We start from the raw sequence: 18,684 nt of genomic DNA, 5'->3' as shown, positions 1-18,684 counted from the left end.
ATATATAATGTACCTATTATATATATTTTCTAGCGTGGCAAATAAAATCAACCTTTTCCTGCTGGAATCTTTGTAGTGGGGTGGGGGGGAAGGCTTCTGGTCCAATCACAGACTGTAGTATCTACTGGGAAAGTTAGGGAGCACTTGCTACCAGAGTGGATGAAATCAGGGACCACACTAGAGAATGGTTAGGGAGAGGTTGCTCAAAGAGACTTTTTTGGGCAAAAGTAGGATTTAAGCTGAGATTTGAAGATTGTAGGTGTGGGTGTCCAATGAAGTAGGGAATAATTTTCCAGGCAAGGAACAGCATGTGGGAAGGCCCAGAAAGGGGAAAGTTTTGCCCACTGGCAAGATGATGTGAATAGGGGGAAGTGTGGCTAGGCTGGGGGCCAGATCCTGTAGGGGCTTGTAGGGGTGGTTAGGGATGTTGAGTTTTGTCTTAGGGGAAATGGGAAGCCATTGTAAAGATTGGGTTTTAAGCAAGGGAATGACCTAGTCAGATTTGCATTTTTAAACTACTCAAGTTGCCAAGGGCAGAATGGTAGAGGTGGGTGGAGAGTGGAGAACTGGCAGGCCATGTCGGGCTGTGCTTTGGGGTTCGTAGTGCATTTACACATCCAGCTATAAAGTCAAAACATTTATGTTTGAGACAGGATCTCATTATGTAGTTCAGGCGAGGCTTAAACTTGATGTGATCTTCCTGCCTCAGCCTCCTGAATGCTGAGATGACAGGCGAGTGTCACTATGCCTGGCTCAAATGTTTGATAAAGGTAGACCTGAATAAAAGTAGGAAAAAACAGAGCATTTTCCAATGAAAAAGCATAGATGTTAAACTAATTTTCCACATTACGCAGGATGAAGTTAAAAATTGGAACATTATATAATAGATTTTTTTTTTGGATAAGTTTTGACCCAGCAATAACATTGACTACGAAGAGGATAACAAAAATGATTAGACAAAAAAGATTGAAATGACAGAGGATCTGATGAATTGATGCATGTTCAAAATTCATAGTTTTCTGAATGTCAAATATAATGTAGCAGAAAATAAAATGGAAGAAACAAGATAGAAAACTGGCTTTGACCACATTACAAAAGAAAACATAAAACCTGTAGGTATAGCCTTGTTGAGACAAGCATGATGTACATGGAGGCGATCATAAAATGTTCCAAGTGGTCTGAAAGAATACCTTCATTGCAGAGAGAAGACTTGTTTCTGGATGTGATACAGCTGTTGTTACAGAGCTGTTGTTTTCACAGTGAACTTGACAGTAATTACGAGTTTCTGTGGGGGAGGAGGATCAGAAATGAATCACAACTTTGAGTGTAATCTTACAAGCTGTAGTATGGTGAGATAAATACAGTCAAATAGATTTTAGGGCCATGTTCGCTGAAATGGTCCTAGTGGCTTCAGGGCATCTGTTCAACAGGTCACTGGAGCCTTTTTCTGTATCCCAGAAGTAAACTGTATGGTGCAGGAAGGTAATACAGGGTAACTCAGCATGAACGCCTCCAGCTCTAAAGAATATGGAAATCAGGAGCACAAACATCTGTGAAGAAGAGCTCTGCATGCTTAGAACAGGCTTTGCAGCTAGTTGTGCCTAACTGGAATCTTGTAAGGAAAAGAATCCTGCCTTGTGGGAGTTTTTATAATGCGGGATAAAGGCCCTGGCACCTGCAGAACACTCAACTCTGTTACTCTTGCTACTCTTAAGGACAAAGAAGCAAATAATATATAGAATATCAGTATATTACTCTATATAAAAGTTTAAAACTTAGTTAAAAGAGGAAAAGGGCAAAAATATCTTGCAGTTAAAAGCCAGAAAATGCTTGTGACAAATGATTAGCAAGTTAATATCTATAATATGTAAACAGCTTATGTGACATCTGACTAATAATCAGTGATTAATAGTTACTCTTTTTTAAAAAAATGTATTTAGTACAAGGCCTCACTACACAGATTGGACTTGTGATCCTCCTGTTTTCAGCCTCCCAGCCACTGGGGTTATAGGCACCACCACGCTCAGTCGCTGTCACAGCGCACCCCAGGGCTGGGGCTGGCAAGGCACACTGGGGCCTCAAACACCGGTCCCTGTTCTGCCTAAGCAGGCGCTTTAATCCACTGAGTATTTGGCAGGCCCAATAGTTACTCTTATAGATGAAGAAGATTCTATTCTAATAGCAGCAAAACTCAGAAACATTGGAGAACAAATCATAAATGTACCAAAACTGTATGAACAATAAAATCCCTTCTTTAAATGACAAGTTAAATAAATGAGTATGCATTTGAATGACACTGCAGTATCTTACAGAAGAATGGTTAATATCAATGTCTGTTTATTGCAGTGTCTTTTATAATGAGGAAAAACTAAAGATAGCCATAGTAGTTTTGGTGCTGTGGCGTATGATGTAGTTTTTAAGAAGAGAGTCAGACTTTAGTGTATTGGTGTCTGTGATACTTCTATTGAACCAAAACAGCAAATTTGATCCCTGCCCCCTTTTTTGATAAGGAACAAAAGGAAAGAGTCACATGTGTACATTTCAGTGAAAGCAGAAAAAGACTAGAAGATTGTATGAAAACAGTTGCCGGTAATTAGCCCTAAAAGGGGAAAGAAAGCAAAGGAAGATGGGATTTCTATGTCATACACATTTGCATTGTTTCAGTAATTTTTATTATGAGCACTTTTGTTATGAAGAGGTTATAGTTTTCTACTAACTTAATACAGATTTAAATTTAGAGTAAAAAATTTTTGATCTTTAGATCTAAGTATATCCTTTTAAGATACAGCAAAAATGGCACTCTTCTATGTTCTATTGTCTTGTATATTGAGATCCTAAAATATATTCTTATCTCCTGACATAGCAACCTCATAGGACTCATTAATGGCGCACTTTTGAGTATAGGAAAAAAAGCCTGATGAACAAGTTGTATATTTTAGAATTATTGTGTTTAATCACAGAATAGTTATGATACATCCATTAAGTAACATTGTCTCTGAAAAGGTTTATGGAGAAAATATATTAAAACGTTTATGTTTGTTAAGTGGAAGAAAATCAAGATACACAATTGTATGTGTGATGTGATTAAAAATTCACAACTTTCCAGTACAACCTATGTGTAGAAAATATGTGGAAGAAAATAGATTCCAGAGCTTAAGAATCGCAGACTTTGGGTGGTAGGCTGTAGGGTTATTTAAATCTGCCTTTTTATATTTACAAAGGTTACATTACATATGTATTGAGATACTCAGTTTTACAAAGCACAGCCGGGGAGCTAGCTCAGCAGTATAAGCACCTGTGTGGCAAGTGCAAGGTCCTGCGGTCAGTGCGAGGTACCACATGCCATGTGGCCCTGGATCCCTGGGCGTGGGGGTGCATACTGTAATCTCAGCACCAGAGTGCTGAGACAGGAAGATCACCACAAGTCCAAACTGCATAGCAAGACCCTGTGCCAAACAAACAAGCAAACAGCAAAACACTTTTGGGCTGGTGAGATAGCTCAGTGCACTAAGCACCTGCTTAGGCAAATGAAGGGACCAGGTATGGGACCGAGTTTGATTCCTGGCACCACATGTGGAGCTGGCCCCGCCCTTGGGCTCACTGAGCTGGGCCAAGGAGACCTGAGGAGACCAGGGCTGGTGGTGTAGACCTGTAATCCCAGCACTGGGGAGGCTGAAAACAGGAGGATCACTATGAATCCAAGCTGCTTACTGAGACCCTGTACCAAATACATTTAAGTAAAAATTGCAAAGCATATATCTGGGACATGTTAGCTGCATAACAGATGTGTGCATTTTTTTAAAAAACGTATTTGGTACAGGGTCTCTCTGCTGCCTAGCAGCTCAGACTCCTAGTGATCCTCCTATTATTAGCCTCCCCAGTGCTGGGATTACAGACGTGTGACACCACATCCAGACTTGGTCTAGGCTCAGCACACCCAGGGAGCGGGACTGGTGCAGTGTGGATGTGTGCATTTTATTTTTATTTTTAAATATTTATTTATTTATTTTGTGTGTATGTGTGGCCAGCTCAGCCCACCAGGGGGCAGGGCTGGCTGGCATGTGGTGCTGGGGGATTGAACCGTGGTCCCTGTGCTTTGCTTAGCTTAGCTTGTTCTAAGTAGGTGCTTTAGACCACTGAGCCATCTCACCAGCCCCTGGATGTGTGCATTTTAAAAACATACACAAATAAATTTGGAAATTGCATTGAAAGTGAGTGGGACCCATTGAAACATTTTTAGCAGATTAAGAACAATGCATTTTATGTCTTAGATTCTGGGGTTTATGCCAGGCTTTAGTGCGGAGATTTGGTTTTGGACACATGGAGTTTGAGGGACTTACAGGGCATGAGATCTTTCTTGATGATTTGTGAAGAATTATTTTATAATACATATATATCCTTCACTGTGCAAACAGTTGGGTACAGTGCTCATTGTTGAAATCATTCCTGAGATATAACTGTGTGTTAGTAAATTAGATGGGGTCTGACCATCCAGCTTCCACCTGCACTATGTCTTTTGCATGGAATCTTTTAATACTGCATGACCCTGACTTTGGATGATCCTTGGATTGTTTTCGGGGTCTGCTGGGTTAGGCTCTGCCAGTATGAACAGATGCTGATTCTGTGGGTGTTTGTGGTCCAGCTATCCATCATCCTGTGGCCAGAGTACTTCTGATTGATCGGAGTGATTTCTGTTGATGGGAGTGTTCTCTTCCATAGAGAGGTGGCCAGGAAATAGGCAGAGTGGAGCCTGGGTCCAGTTTCCATGTGAAAGCGCCCACCAGGCCTGAAGGAATTATGCAGAGAGTCTTCACCATCCTTGCCACATGGTTGGGAGTGGGTGAGCCCATGCAGAGCAGCAGGAGGAGATGCCAGGCAACTTGAAGGACAGCGTGTGGCAGAACCTGCCTGGGAAAGGAACAGAAAGCTTCGCTAGAGAGCAAGGAGAGATTTGGTTGAAATGCCACCTGTCCCTTGTTTTTAGTACTAAAAATTGAACCCAGGGGTTTGGATGTCCTGGGCAGTCACTTGACCACTGAGCTACATCCCCAGCTGTTTCATTTTGTTTCAAATGTTTTCTTTATTTTATTTTATTTTATTTTAGACAAGGTCTTGCTAAGATCTCCAGCCTGGCTCAAAATTGGAATTCCTCTGCCTCAGCTTGTGGGGTTTTGTTTTTTGTTTTTTGTTTTTTTCTTTTTTCTTTTTTGGGGGCCGGGAAGATGGCTCAGTGGAATAAGCACTTCTCTAGCAAGTGCAAGGGTCTGAGTGCTTTTTTGGTGGTGTGGTGTTTTGAGGTAGAGTCTTGTTACTTAGTCCAGGCTGGCCTCAAATTTGCAGTGCTTCTGTCCCAGTCAACCTCATTTGAAATAGTGTGAATACAAGGACTTTCAAGTAGTACCACTTGGACTCTGAGGTTGTTTCTTGGTTGGGCCTACAATGTCTAGAAGTTAGCACAGCATAGACAGTTTTTCCATTCCATAACTGTGATTCTCAGGGCTCAGCTGAGCTCCTGTTCCTACTCTTAGGTTCAGTGTTTTGGGGCAGAGGAGTGTAGGTGCCCTTAGTGTGCACGTGCTGTCTGGCTGTCCAGAAGGGAGTGACATGAGTGTGCTCAGGTGGGGTTTTTTTTTCGTTGTTTTTTGTTTTTAGTAGTTTTACATGGTCCAGAGATGTGATAAAGGAATCAAGAGTGAAAGATTTGGCAGATGGAAGTTGTTTGGCCCAGGTTTGAAGTAGTGCGACAGCAGGTTCCTGTGGGAGAATCATGCCAGGTGACTGACTCATGGTGATGGCAGGTATTCATTGCACAGACCGTGGGAGGGATTTTTTTAAAAATCTGGAGATGTATCAAAAACATTCAAAGTTTAATTTTAATAAAAGTATAATTTGAACTGGTTTGTGACACTGAAGTACTTCTATACTTTTATCCTAAGTGGAACATGTAGTATCTCTTGTGTCACCTGATCTATTAAAAGAAATTCAGTAAAGCTATTCTAGAGCTCATGTATTTTTTATGGCCCTGCAAGTTCATAAAATAATCATAGCTTATTTCTACATCTTATTTGCAGTGTGTTCCATGGTATTGTGACAGCTTGTGAGGAAGCCCTTGTAGCCAGAGTAAAACTCTGTCCCAGAAATGATAAACTTCTGCTCTTAGGTTAACAATAAAGCAATTAATGAAAAGAATTGGAACTTGTTTTTCTGCTGAGTGAATGCCATTATATCCTTCTGCATCTCAAAGTCATTTGTAGACATGTAATTTAAATAGGTGTAGGGCCAGAGAGATAGCTCAGTAGAATAAGCACTTGTCTGGCAAGCACAAGGTCCTGAGTTCAATCCCTGGTACTGCAATAAATAAATAAATAAATAAATAGGTGTGACTGTGGTGGCACAGGAGACTACTTCACTGGTTCAGAGTACTCAGATCTGCCAGAAAACACTTAACCAGTTAGGGTTCTCACTTAACTAGTGTTCAGTGACTTCTTTTTGTGTCTGTCATGATCGGACTAAGACCTTGTGGTGAGAACCAGATGCACACTTAGAGCTAGAGAACCTGTATGAAGCATTTGTATCCATTTTCATGTTTGGCTACTAGTTAGTGGTAGTGCTGAGGTGTGAAATGCATTACATGTCCCAAGCTTTCAGTGTAAATGTCCAGACTGGCTCTGAGGGGTTGTTAGAGTGGCCCCTGAGGGCACTGGAATTGTTGGGTGTTCTGTACTAGCCAGAGTGAGAAGAACCAGGCCAAGGTGGTTGAAACTGGTGTGGACGTGATGACCTGGGGTTAGGGAGGAGCTGAGATGGAGCCCAGGTGGTATCTCAGAATAGGTAGCCTGAGTGTGCAGAGTTTTTGCAGCAAGACCAGAATGGAGGCCAGAGAGTCAAGGAGCCAGAGCAGTGTGGCCAGCAGTGTAGTGAGATGAAACAGAAAGTGCCCTTGAGTTGGGCAAGAAGATGCTGATGTTAAGAGGAACATCAGTGGTGCAATGGGAAGGGAGGTGGTAGGAATCAGGAAAATGGGTGCTGTGGGCAATGGAAATGCATAGCAGCTCAGAGGGTGTAGGATTCAGTGTGGTTTCTTTAATCTTTTGCATTGTGTTTAGCTGCTGAAGGAGAAGAGGCCAGGGAGCCTGTTCAAAGAGACATAGGGGTGCAGGCAGATGAGAGTTGGCTCTGGCCACCCCCACGCAGGAGAGCTGGGGGAGGATGATGCCCTCTGCGTATTTTACCTGTGGAGGAGACGTGATCTCAGTTCACTATGGGACGATGGGGACCTTCCTGTGGCGGCCAGAAGTACAAATTCAAAAGCGAGACTGGGGGTAGATGTGAGGGTTGGTGTTCTCACTGTGCTTTAGCAGCAAGCTGGACCCTCTAGTCTTTGCTGAGCTTGAGCGGAGTAGGAGGCACTTCTGGAAGGAGTGAAAGAAAGGATGAAAGCACTGGGCAAGGCCAGAGAAAGGAGAACATGTTGGGGAGCAGGGGACGAAGAGACATGAGTGAACTCAAGAGTCCAAGAGAAGGATGCGAGGAATGGCCAGGAAACCTGAGGAGGGAGACGGTGGGGAGAGCTGTTTGCAGAAGTGGCGTGAGGGTGGGGAGACCAGCTGTGGAGGAGGTGCGTGGGTGGGGGTGGCTTGTGGAGTGTTTCCACGTCCAGGGTGAACAGACCATAGACAGACAGCAAGCAGATGGGGAGTGTCTCTGTGTGCACACGCACTGCAAGCTCTGACCCGTGGTGGCTGGGGAGAAATGGTGTTGCTGCTGTTCTCAACTGCCTCAGCTCAGGCTATGAGTGATTTAAGTGACTTCCTACTTTTTTCAGGTTGATACATTGCCCAATAGAAAAGAACATGTAGGTCTGCTTGTAACAGTTGGTAGAGTTCTTGCCAGAGGAGAAGAGCAGATGTGGCCAATGTTTGATTTGTTATTCTGGCCCATGTGAAAAGTTAAATGTTTTAAATGTACTGGGCCATTTACTGTCATGTATGACATTTAATATTTTAGGTGAAAATAACCGGATGGCTAACGGAAGTTAGTTGGTTTCACTTAAACTAAGACAAGATAAAGGACTCCTGATCTGAGAAGCACTACCACACCAGTGCAGTGTGTGCTTGAGTGGCTTCTGAGTTGGCCCGCTCAGTTTGGAGTGGCGAGGCAAAGGGTATAAGGGTGCATTCTCCAGCAGCAGCTGGGAGATGTGTCCTCCACTCTGGGACTGATGATGTAAAGATGTGTCATATCAAACTTCATGCTTCCCACACAACTAGCTTCTGTGGAACTATGAGATAAGCTTCATTCAACTAGTTGTAGACATTCAACATTCATTAACTGATTTTGTAAATTCCTTGTCAAATTTTCCAGCAATAAATCATTTCTCAGGTCTTCAGCAGCTGCATGGTCTTCAAGGTCTTTAAGATGCTCTGAGCTGTCTGGACCTGTCTGGTGGGGGCAGTTTGCCAGGGACCTGCTTGTTAGTGGGGCTGAAGAGCCTTCTGGGAAAACTTCCCCTGAAGCGGGGAGGAAGGCTCTTCTGTTGCAGGAACAGATCAACTCAGCCCTAAGGAAGTGGGGTATGCTGTAGGGTACACATGGATTAGGGACCATCAGAAAGCTGGGCCTTGAGATGATTTGGTTGTCCCCATGGACAGGCGCGTCTCGACATCTCTCTTTGTGTCTGTCTTCTCTTTCTGCTGGCCAGCTGACTTGTCCTATTTCTATGTTTTCTCTACTTCCTCATAACTTTGATTTGCTGTGATTTCTGGTGCCCCCTGAAGTCTTTTTCTGCATTCAGCTTTGTGTCTCACAACCTCTTTCTCCTAGGATTGTTTAGGTTCCTGAAAGACAGGGAATTTGGTTTTGTCATCACTTGTTCTAAATGACATCCTAGGTCACAGTTAAGCTCTTGGGTCAGCTGGCTGGACTTGGTCTCACAAAAGCAGTCATATGGCCAGTAGTAGCCTAGGTCTATCCAGAGAGCTGAGTTCCTGTTGGTAGGATTTGTGGTCTCTCAGGGCATAAAAGAAGTGCTCTCGCCTGGTATCAACCATTTTAGTTAAATACCTCCATCTATGTTCCTGCCCTTTAAAATACATACTATTAGCTGCCTTCATTCCAAGTCAATCCTTGTTCCTGCAGATAAACTGATATCCCTAAAAATGTTGAAAGCATTTTTACCTTTGTTTTCTATTCATTTTGACAATGCAAGGCCATTTGTCATAATTTGTAGGCCTGTGTTTCTTAATTAGTGATTGTGGCTGCAAAAGGCATCATCATCACTTCAGATAGCTATGAGCAAGTGGGATGGCTATAACCTCTTTAGTATATTCCTTTCCCCAAAAGTTAGAGGAAACTATGTGGACATTCATTAACTCAGCACAGTCCCCAAATTTTCATTTAGGAAAACAAGTTAATACCCAGTCCAAATGTAAACCTGCAACAGTTTGATACATCTATCCTTGATAGATCACATTCTTTCAAAGAAAGAGTGAATTCCTATAAAACTGACCTTGGTGATAGGGGAAGAGAAGGCAACCAGGAGGGTAGCAGTAATGAAAGTATGTTATAGGCGTTTATGGAAATCTCACAGTGAAACCCATTTCGTATAATTACTGTGCACTAACAATTATAGGAAAGAAAAAAATAGACCTTAAAATCTATAGTATACCCCAAAACTGTGGAGTCATTAGAGTTACAGCAGAGGGAAGAGGTATAGATGGAGTAAATAAAGTGATGAGAGTGATCTCCCTTGAGCCCTGCAGGTTTGCAGGGCAATGTTTTAAGTGTTTCTGCCCTGACTTAGTTCCTCACCTGTCTTATAAAAGGCTGGTGGCTTTACTGTCTTGATTGTTCCCTTCCTAGCTTTTGGGTGAGGGTTGCACAGCAGAGCCAGGTGGTAAGGCCCAGCATGGGAACCTGTTCTGTCTGGCTTGTCTCCTTCAGAGAATTGGTGAGAGCCTCTGCTGACTTCTCTCCCGAGGACTCTAGATGGCCTACATCAGTGCCTCAGCACCTATGAACCTACATCTGTTTGGTTGAAGCTCTCATGGGGTGCTTGTGATACTAGAGTCTTGTATCTTAAACGGAGGTTGTGCAGATTGCTGGCTTTTCCTTTTCATCAATGTCTCGGATAATTCTTATCTCTTCTTTGGCTTTCTGCCCTTCGAGTCTCATGTATTTATGTACATCTCTCACCTAAGACCGTCTGCCTACTTTGTGAGCTGGATGGATGAGCCATAAGAGCCACTGCTTCCAACACTGTGCTCCTAAGCTCATCATAACATGACCTTTTTGCTCTCTCTGCATCTGCCCAGCAAGATCCAGGCTCCAGTCGCCCTGTGGCTGCCTTGCTTATCTCTGCATCTTCCAGAGAGTCTTGGGGGCTCTGACTACTGTCACTGTGGTCAATTTCCCCTTTGTTTTACCATTTGTCCCACACCAGAATCCCCTTTGGATACTGTAACCTAAAACTCTGCCTGGAATTTCTGAAGAGCCCTAGGGCCCTTAAACTCACAAAGAAGGAAAATCTCATGGTCTCACATTCTTCTTTTTAAAAAAAATCTTTTGGGCCAGCGAGATAGCTCAGTGAACTAAGCACCTGCTTAGGCAAGTGCAGATGACCAATCCCCAGTACTTCATGCTACACCGGGCGACCGAATCCAGGTGTGATTGTGCACACCTATAATCCCAGCGCTGGGGAGGTTGAGAACAGAAGGATCACTACAAGTCCGACCTGTGTAGTGAGACCCTATACAAAAAACCTCTAAAAACAAAATATTTTTAAAAATGTTTTATATATTTATTTATTTGGTACAGGGTCTTGTTACACAGCTCAGACTCGTAGTGATCCTCCTATCTCAGCTAACCTAGTGCTGGGATTACAGGTGTGTGCCACCACATTGGTTTTGGTAGCTGGCGGTGCGTGCCCACATGTGGTACCAGGAATTGAACCCGGATCCTTGCATTTGCCAGGCAGGCACTTAGACCACCGAGCTGTCTCCCCAGCTTCACATTCTTCTTGAACTTGCCGTCATCTGCCTTTCATTTCCTAGACATTGGGCTGCTTTCTCTGCGGTGGGAAGAATCCTGTTTGCCTCATCTCCCCTTGCTCCTCTGGGGCTTCATTCTCTTCACATCAGCTGCTGGTTAGTGAAGCTTCCCACTGCTGTCTTAGAGGTTGCCTTAGATCTCAAACCATCCTTTCCTCTTCCCCATGATTTCTGTCTGCACCCAGAGAGTAAAACTTTGTGTGTGTGTTTTCAGGGAAGGGTCTACAGGGTGTTCTGGGTCTCACTACTAGATCAGACTCATAGTGATCCACCTGTTGACAGCCTCCTGAGATCTGGGATTATAGGCTCATGCCACCACACCCAATCTCATTTGCTGTTTCAGTGCGCCCCAGGGGCGGGGCTGGCATGGCAAGCCCACAGAGAGTAAAATTTTAAAAACTATGTTGTTGCTCTATAAGTTTCTAGTGTTTTGTCCAAAGTCTGAGCAAGGCCTTTTCCCTAAATTGGAGTTTCTGACAGTTTCTCCTGGAGGATTGTGGTTTTACGTCTGTCTCTGTACAGACTTGGTACTGAGAGCTATCAACTCCCAGCACAAGCATTTCTGTGGTGGTCTTTCAATGATCTCTCCTGCCTTGATTCAGCTCAGGAAGGCAGTGTGTCTTATGTGGGACAGGCTTGCTCCTCTCATCAGATCACTGCTGAATGTGGTTTGGACCTCTGGGCCGTGTACATCATGAATTGAACACTCTGCATGCCTAGCTGGGAAGCAAGTGAAAGGACAGCCTGTTTCCCACTCTCAGCTTGCAGTACAGTGTGTGGCTTTGCATCCTTGCTTCCACTGTCAGATGTGACTTTCTCCAACTTTGGGCTCCTCCATTCCCTGACTGCACCCCTACTCTAAGGATTAGAATGGCCAGTAAGGTTAAAGGTCTTCTTAGTGGCCTCTGCCCTGACAGGCCTGCCCTCTAGGTTGGAGAGGTGAGCCCATGTGGGTGTGTGATGTCTTCCTTTTTTCCTGGTCCATTGCTGGGGCACAGGCGGCTCCTGAATGGAAAGGCTGGCCAGTCCCCCAACCTCGTCCCCTCTCTAAGTGTCCAGGCAGCCACCCTATGTGGAAGATGGAACCAGGTGTACTGTGGTGTAAGAGTGAATGTTCCCTCTCCTCTGTTTCTTTATGAATCCAGTCTCTCCTGTGCTAGTTTGGATACTCTTGACCAGATGTCTTTGTTGTGGAAGGTAAAACCAAAGGTTCAGGTCTAGTACAGTACCTTAGGACTTTCCATTCATGCCAATAAGGACTTTGGTCTTAGGCTTAAGGTTACCACTAATATAGAGAAAAGGTGTTCCCTATGTAGTCTCACTTAGCTGTAGAATACTGTGTTGAGAATTGGATTCACAGGCCTGGCTGATAATGTTTTGCATTTCTTAGTCCTGTGCACATTTCCACCTGGAGTGCCTGGAAGATAGTGTTTGCTATGACAACTAGCTGAATTTGGTACTAGCCTTTGGTGACATACATTTCCTGGATCAGCCACAAGTGCCAGTTCTGAACATCAGAAACCCAAGCGCTGCTGTTCTGCATATCTCTTCAGGTCACCACTCTGTGGTCCGTTCGTTCATTCTTTCTTTCCTTTTTTTTTTTTTTTGGCACCAGGGATCAAACTCTAGATCTTGTGCTTGCTGGGCAGGCACTTCTGCTGCTGAGCTGTCTCCCCAGCCCCGCCCCGCCCCGCCCCGCCCCGCCCCGCGGTCGTTTCTAAGAGTGGGTGGCAGCTTGATTGTATCCAGGGACTTGAGGCTCACCAGCTGGAGGAAGTACTGCTTCTGACCTGTGTTTCCTCACGGACCTCCTGCTCGTGGCCCTCTCCTCATACCTGCCTGTATTCACTTGTAGATAGCACGTGTGATTTAGGAGTGTGTGCCAGGTATAGAAATAGCCATGCTGAGCTACTTGGGTGGTCAGGGTCATAGAGCTGGGGAGGGAGAAAGGGTGACTACACCCTGGAAAGTAGTTAAGATGGTAAATTTTGTTACCACCATTTTTAAAAGTGCACACAATAGAGCCAGAATCCCAACTTGTTAATTTTTGACCTGCAAACTACTGTGACCACTCCTGCCATGGTGTCCCCGAGGCCAGTCCAGCTGCTTACCCACTGTCCACTCTCCTCCCAGGCCAGGATTGCCGTGTTCTTCCTGCAGCTCACCAGTCAGGGTCCCATGTAACCCTTGGTATTTATTCTGCCTCGTCGCGGGGGTGGCCTGAGATCTGTACTCGGTTCTTTTCCTCCTGGGCTAGAGCATGGGTTCTGTCCTATGGCTCTCATTGTGAAGCGTGGGATGAGCGGACAATGTGGCAAACAGGATTGAATCTCCTCGAGCCTCCTGTGCTTCCTTCCATGCCCTTCCCTGTCCAGTGCCCATCTGGCCCTGTGAAGGAACAGGTGCAGTGGGAAGGGTGAGGGAGCCTCCTTATGTTTTGTCCTGTTTGTGCACGCTGACCCTCAGTCTGTGTCTCCTGATGGTGTCCTGGAAAGACTCAGTGCTTTCATCCTGCTCAGCCACACCCATTCCTCCTCACTGAGGTAGAATGGGTGCAGAAATCTACACTCTCTGGATTGGAGGGTGTGAGGGTGGCCCTGGTGACTGATGCTGGCTCTGTTCCCACTTGTAGCTGACGTATATGCTGAGGCTCATTGGAGTGAATTGCCAGCGGTCACCCAGCTATCGAGTGTCAGGACAAGAATTTGAACTTAGATCTTTGGCCTGTTAGTCCAATGCTCTACCCAAGTGGTGAGGGTTCTGATAGGCACTTGCCAAACAAGTACAATAAACTCAGATCTGAGGCCACTGGAAGGGGCTTGGTCTGCCCCACCCCTCTGGTATTCCTGTGTGTGGGCTGAGGGTTAACAAGGAGTGGATTGTAGACTGATAGAGCCCACCGAAGTCGGATTTGGGAAAACCGTCTGTGGTGGAGGTCACTGAGGTGAAATGGGTGGGTGGCAGTGAGGAGCTGTAGACAAAGGTGTAGCAGCAGCTCATTATGAGTTTAGATCGCAGGTCTCCAGAAGCCTCTGCCTGGGAAATGACATTTCTGGCAAACTTGCGAATGTGTCATGCGTTAATTGAAATAGGGGAAATAAACAAATATTTACTGAGCCTCGGCTAGCCTCCGGGCACTCAGACAGATACTTTCCCATTTATTACCTTCCTTAATTATCCTAGCAAGGCACTGTAGACATTATTATCCCTATGTGGGCAGATCAGTCTGAGATCAGCCACTATCACAGAGCCAGTGGCAGTGCCAAGGCCTTTGGCTGGCTGTGCCAGCTGTGGGTCATTTCTGTGGAGGAGTTAGCTGAAGGAAAGCGATGGAATGTGTGCCCGTGGTGTCCTCTGTCTGATGCCTGGCACATGCATGGATCCTTCCCACAATCAGAAGAAAACTGGCAGTATTCCCTCCATAACTTGTTGCTCTTCTTTGCACTGAATTTTTGTAATGAGTCTGGTAATTTCTAGTTGAAGAAAAACCAGACTCTGCTTCTTCTGTCTTGTCTCCATTAGAGTCCTGGACTGAGTCACATGAACAGCAGTTTCTTCCAAGATGAAGTGAAACCATCACTCTGCCCAAGAGTTCTTTAAAATCCAGGGCCGAGTTGGCCGTGGCCTGCTGCAAGATGAACCAGGAGACTTGAGTATGGGCTTTCAGGGAAGGTGAGGTAGTTGTGGAGCCTAGATACAAGGCTGTGTGCCCAGTCAGCTGGTGGCAGAGATGCAGGCAGGAAGGCACCAAAGTGTCCTAAAGTCCTTCTGCCAGTAAAGGAGCAAGCTTTTAATTAAAATTTTGACCTCATTACAGAAAGGAACTTGGACCCTTAGACCCTCAAATTCCATTGAAGAGTCCTGGTAGTCCACCTTTCACCTGTCTAAAAGTTGATCTGAGAACCCTTGTGGGAATTCTCCTATTACTGTAACGGAGGCAGATGATCATTAAGAGTACATCTGGGAATTGCTGGCTCAGTGTTGGCTCTAGGTTCAGGGGCATCTGCATGCCCAGTGGGCCGGCCTGTCACCACGGTGTTGTGTGAGGGGCAGCCAGGGGCCAAAGTGCCGTGCTCTGCGAGAAGACCCCCATGGACTGGAGCAAAGCCTGGCAGCACCTTTATCTGCTCCCTGCTCTCTTGGTGGAGTTCTTGAGGTGTACCTCTTAGTTTGCTTATGTGCTAAACTTCTGGATTGTTTTGGAGGACTTTGGGAGACATTTTCCTTATACCTAGAGCAGCAGCATCTCACGGTGGAAGCTGTAAGCAAGCGCTCCTCTTGCCATTATTTGCATATTCTTTACCCTCACTGAAATTAGGTTTGAGAATGAAAACTAAAATTTTGCAGCGATACTAACTCATGTGAACATACATGACATTTTTATGAGAAATGATTGTTTTCTAAGTGAAAACCATAGACAGTGAGGCAGGGTTTTTTTTTTATCATGGCCCTAAATGTATAGTGTGAGCCAGAGTGGAGCTCAGTGGCAGAGCACTTCCTTGCATGCCTGAGGGTGTGTTCAGTTTCCAGTGCCACTAATAAAACAAAATATTTTGTCAGTTAGAGCTGCCTGGCAATCAGCAACAGATCCTCTAATTGTCAGATACTAAGTACCAAGGCATTGTGGGAGGGCAGGGAGGTGAAAATGCATTAGCAACTGGCTGAACATCTGTCTTGGGGTCATCCTAGAGCATGTGAAGAACTCTAGTTTCATGTCACCTGTGTGTGTGTCTGTCTCTGTCTGTCTCTCTCTCTCTCTCTCTCTCTCTCTCTCTCTCTCTTCATGGTCCTCAGGGAGGACTGGCCTTCCCTTTGACTGTACTGGGAAATGGAGGGGGTCGCAGCTTTCCCAGTGACTTACTGGACTGGCCCAGTTTCCTTCAGAGAGGGAAAGGTACTCCGCATGCAGGGATCAGAGTGCAGTTAGGGAAGGGAGTGAAAGCTGGGGCTAAGCTGTTTCCTGCAGTCTTTAGGGCTGTCCTCCCGCTAACATTGTTCCACTTGTCCTGGCTGGTGGGCAAATTAGAGAACACAAAAAGGCATCAGGCACTGTCATACATTATGCGTTATCTTTTTTTCACAAAACTATAGGAGAGAAAGGTGTAGGCATTACTTCTCTTTTACATTAAAGGAAATCAAGTCCTAGGAATAAACAACTTGCTTGAAGTTACAGTGTCAGCAGGAGAGCTGGGCTTCTGCTCTGGCTAGGAAGTGGCCTTTTGCGAGGAGTGAATGGAGCTGGGGGGATGCAGATGGATGGGAAGGTGTGGAGAGACCCTGTGCTGTCAAGAACATGGTGAAATTTGCCCTGAGTGTGTTAAGACCGTGGTGGCCTAGAAAGGGGCTTTCTCTTAGCCCCTTTTCAGAGCACTTCCTTGCATGCCCAAGAGTGGGTTCAATTTGCAGAGTGAAAAGGCTTGGGAAGTATGACATTCGTGTCACCCATGAGCAGTACCTGTCTTGTACAGAGCACTCAGACAGGGGTAAATCAAGGGGAGATGGTCCCAAGAGCACACTGCGCCTTCCCAATGTGGTGCCACATGCTGGGGCTTCCTTTTGTAGGCCAGAGTCAGAGGAAGGTGTCAGCAGTGCTTGGTTTTCCTTGCTTTGGGCAGGTCACTCATCGCTCTGCCCTGCTCTGTGTCGCTGCTGTCTGCGTGCCCATACACACACCCTTTGTAAAGGATAGCAGGCTTTGAACTCTGGGCCCACCCTTATCTAGTGTGACCCCACACTGACTAATTATATCTCAAAGGATCCCATTTCCAGACCAGGCTGCAACCTGAGGTTCTGAGTACACAGAGAAATTCAGGAGCCACTCTTCAGCCCATGCACTTTTCTCCTTTCGTAGCACAGCTCAGCTGATGCAGGCCCTGCTTAGCCTGTCCTTCTCCACAGATGACCTCACTTCCTGCTTTTGGGTTGCCAGCACTTTTAGTACCAGGACTTGAACTCAGGGCCTCACACTTGCCAGGCAGGTGTTATGCCACTGAGCTACATCCCCAGCCTGCCAGCTCTGCTCTTAACATAGGTACATTGTGCTTCTTGCCTGTGTTTCTGTCCCAGGTGGCCCTTCTCCCTCTACTCTGAGGCCATCCCTCTGCCCAGGCTTTGGCTCCTGTCCCTGTTTGCCTTTTTAATGGTTTTTCTCTGCTCTAGTTTTAGTCTTTCCTCTCAATGCAGTTCCTCCCCCATTTTCTCTCTTTCTTGAACTTTTCCTGGAGGCCCAACACTCAAGTTCACAGGGGCTGGAGCAGATGAACTCTTGGAGCTGCGAGGTGAGCACACTGTGTCAGCTGGCTGGAGACATCACTGGGCCAGGGTCCCGGGACCCTGCTTCTTTCTGATTGCTGGCCCATTTTTCTGGCTGCATCCATTCATTTTGCATGTGTATGAACTTTATGTAAGTGGATCAGACAGTGCATGCTCCTGTGCTTGGTTTCTTTTGGACTTGGTCACTCAGTATTAGGCCACAGCAGCGTCCCTGGGTTGTCTTTACTTCCCGCCTGGGTCTCCTCCCGGGCTGTCTCATTCCGCTTATTCCAGCTGCTGTAACAAAGATCTACAGAGGCCTTGGCCTTTCCTTCTCCTTTGTGTTCAGCCCAGCAGCAAGCCTGATGGGTTTTCTTCTCACATCTGCCACCTGCCGTTTCTAACCCAAAGCATGCAGGACATTCCTTAACATGATTTGATCTTTGCTTCCCATGGGTCTGGTAATTTCTATACTTCACACTTACTAAAAATGTGAGTACGATGTTACAGAACTTTATTTTTTTTTCTCAGTCTTTTTACTATATGTTTGTGATATGTTATCACTTTTTACAGGAAATTGGCACACATGCATATCACATCTTGACACACCACTTCCCTCCATCCCTAGACACGTTTCCTCCCAGAGAAGCAGTTCTTTGACTGCTTGGTCCTTGGGTTGTTTCTTGTTTGTTTCCCTTTTGTCTCAGATTTATTTCTGCTCAGATACTTATAATTTCTTTCCTCCTATTGGGAGATTGGGGCTGTTCTCATCCTTCTAGGACCTTGAGTTGCACCATTTGGTTCTGTACTCAGAGATTGCTGGTGTGTTTGCAGCTACGAGCTACCCTGCTGCTGCTTTCATTGTGTCCCGTAGGTTCTGGTGTGTTGAACTCCCTTGTCATTATTCAACAATGTAGTATTTAATGTCTTTTTGTATAGTTTCTGTGGCTTCTTTAGCTGTTGATTTCCAACTTAATTCTATGTTCTGATATTATGTGGGGGATTATTTCAGTTTTTTATATTTAAGTGTACTTTATTGCCTCAGATACAGTCTGTTTTTTTGTTTTTTTTTTTTTTTTTTTGGGGGGGGGAGTCCTATGTGCTGTTGAGAAAAATGTTTTATCGTTGGATTAAAGACTAAACCAGGCATGGTAGCATATGCCTATAATCTCAATACTCAGGAGACTGAGGTAGGGGAAACACTGTGAGTTTAAGGCCAGCCTGGGCTACATAGTGAGCTCAAGGCCAGCCTGAACTGCATAGTAAGACCCTGTCTCAAAAAGACCAAAACAAAACAAAAAACTCTCTAGGTATATGTTCATTTGTTCAGTATGTGGTTTTAACTCTGGAGTTTCTTTGATTTTATTTTTCCTGTCTTACTGAC

At 45.3% G+C, this 18,684-nt stretch overlaps 1 long non-coding RNA gene across 1 annotated transcript in view; it reads left to right on the top strand.

The window, feature by feature from the left end:
* Positions 1-14,697, top strand: part of LOC111817982 — a 17,406-nt gene extending 2,709 nt beyond the window's left edge. Inside the window, exon 3 of the long non-coding RNA XR_002822071.1 lies at positions 14,571-14,697. This is a non-coding gene — a long non-coding RNA (uncharacterized LOC111817982). The remainder of the gene's footprint in view (positions 1-14,570) is intronic.
* Positions 14,698-18,684: the final 3,987 nt, after the last annotated feature.

The sequence above is a fragment of the Octodon degus genome, unplaced genomic scaffold (genome assembly GCF_000260255.1).
Source record: "Octodon degus isolate 3935 unplaced genomic scaffold, OctDeg1.0 scaffold00076, whole genome shotgun sequence".
Taxonomy (NCBI): domain Eukaryota; kingdom Metazoa; phylum Chordata; class Mammalia; order Rodentia; family Octodontidae; genus Octodon; species Octodon degus.
Note: the sequence above shows the minus strand (reverse complement) of the source record. Positions and strands in the feature narration are given on the sequence as shown.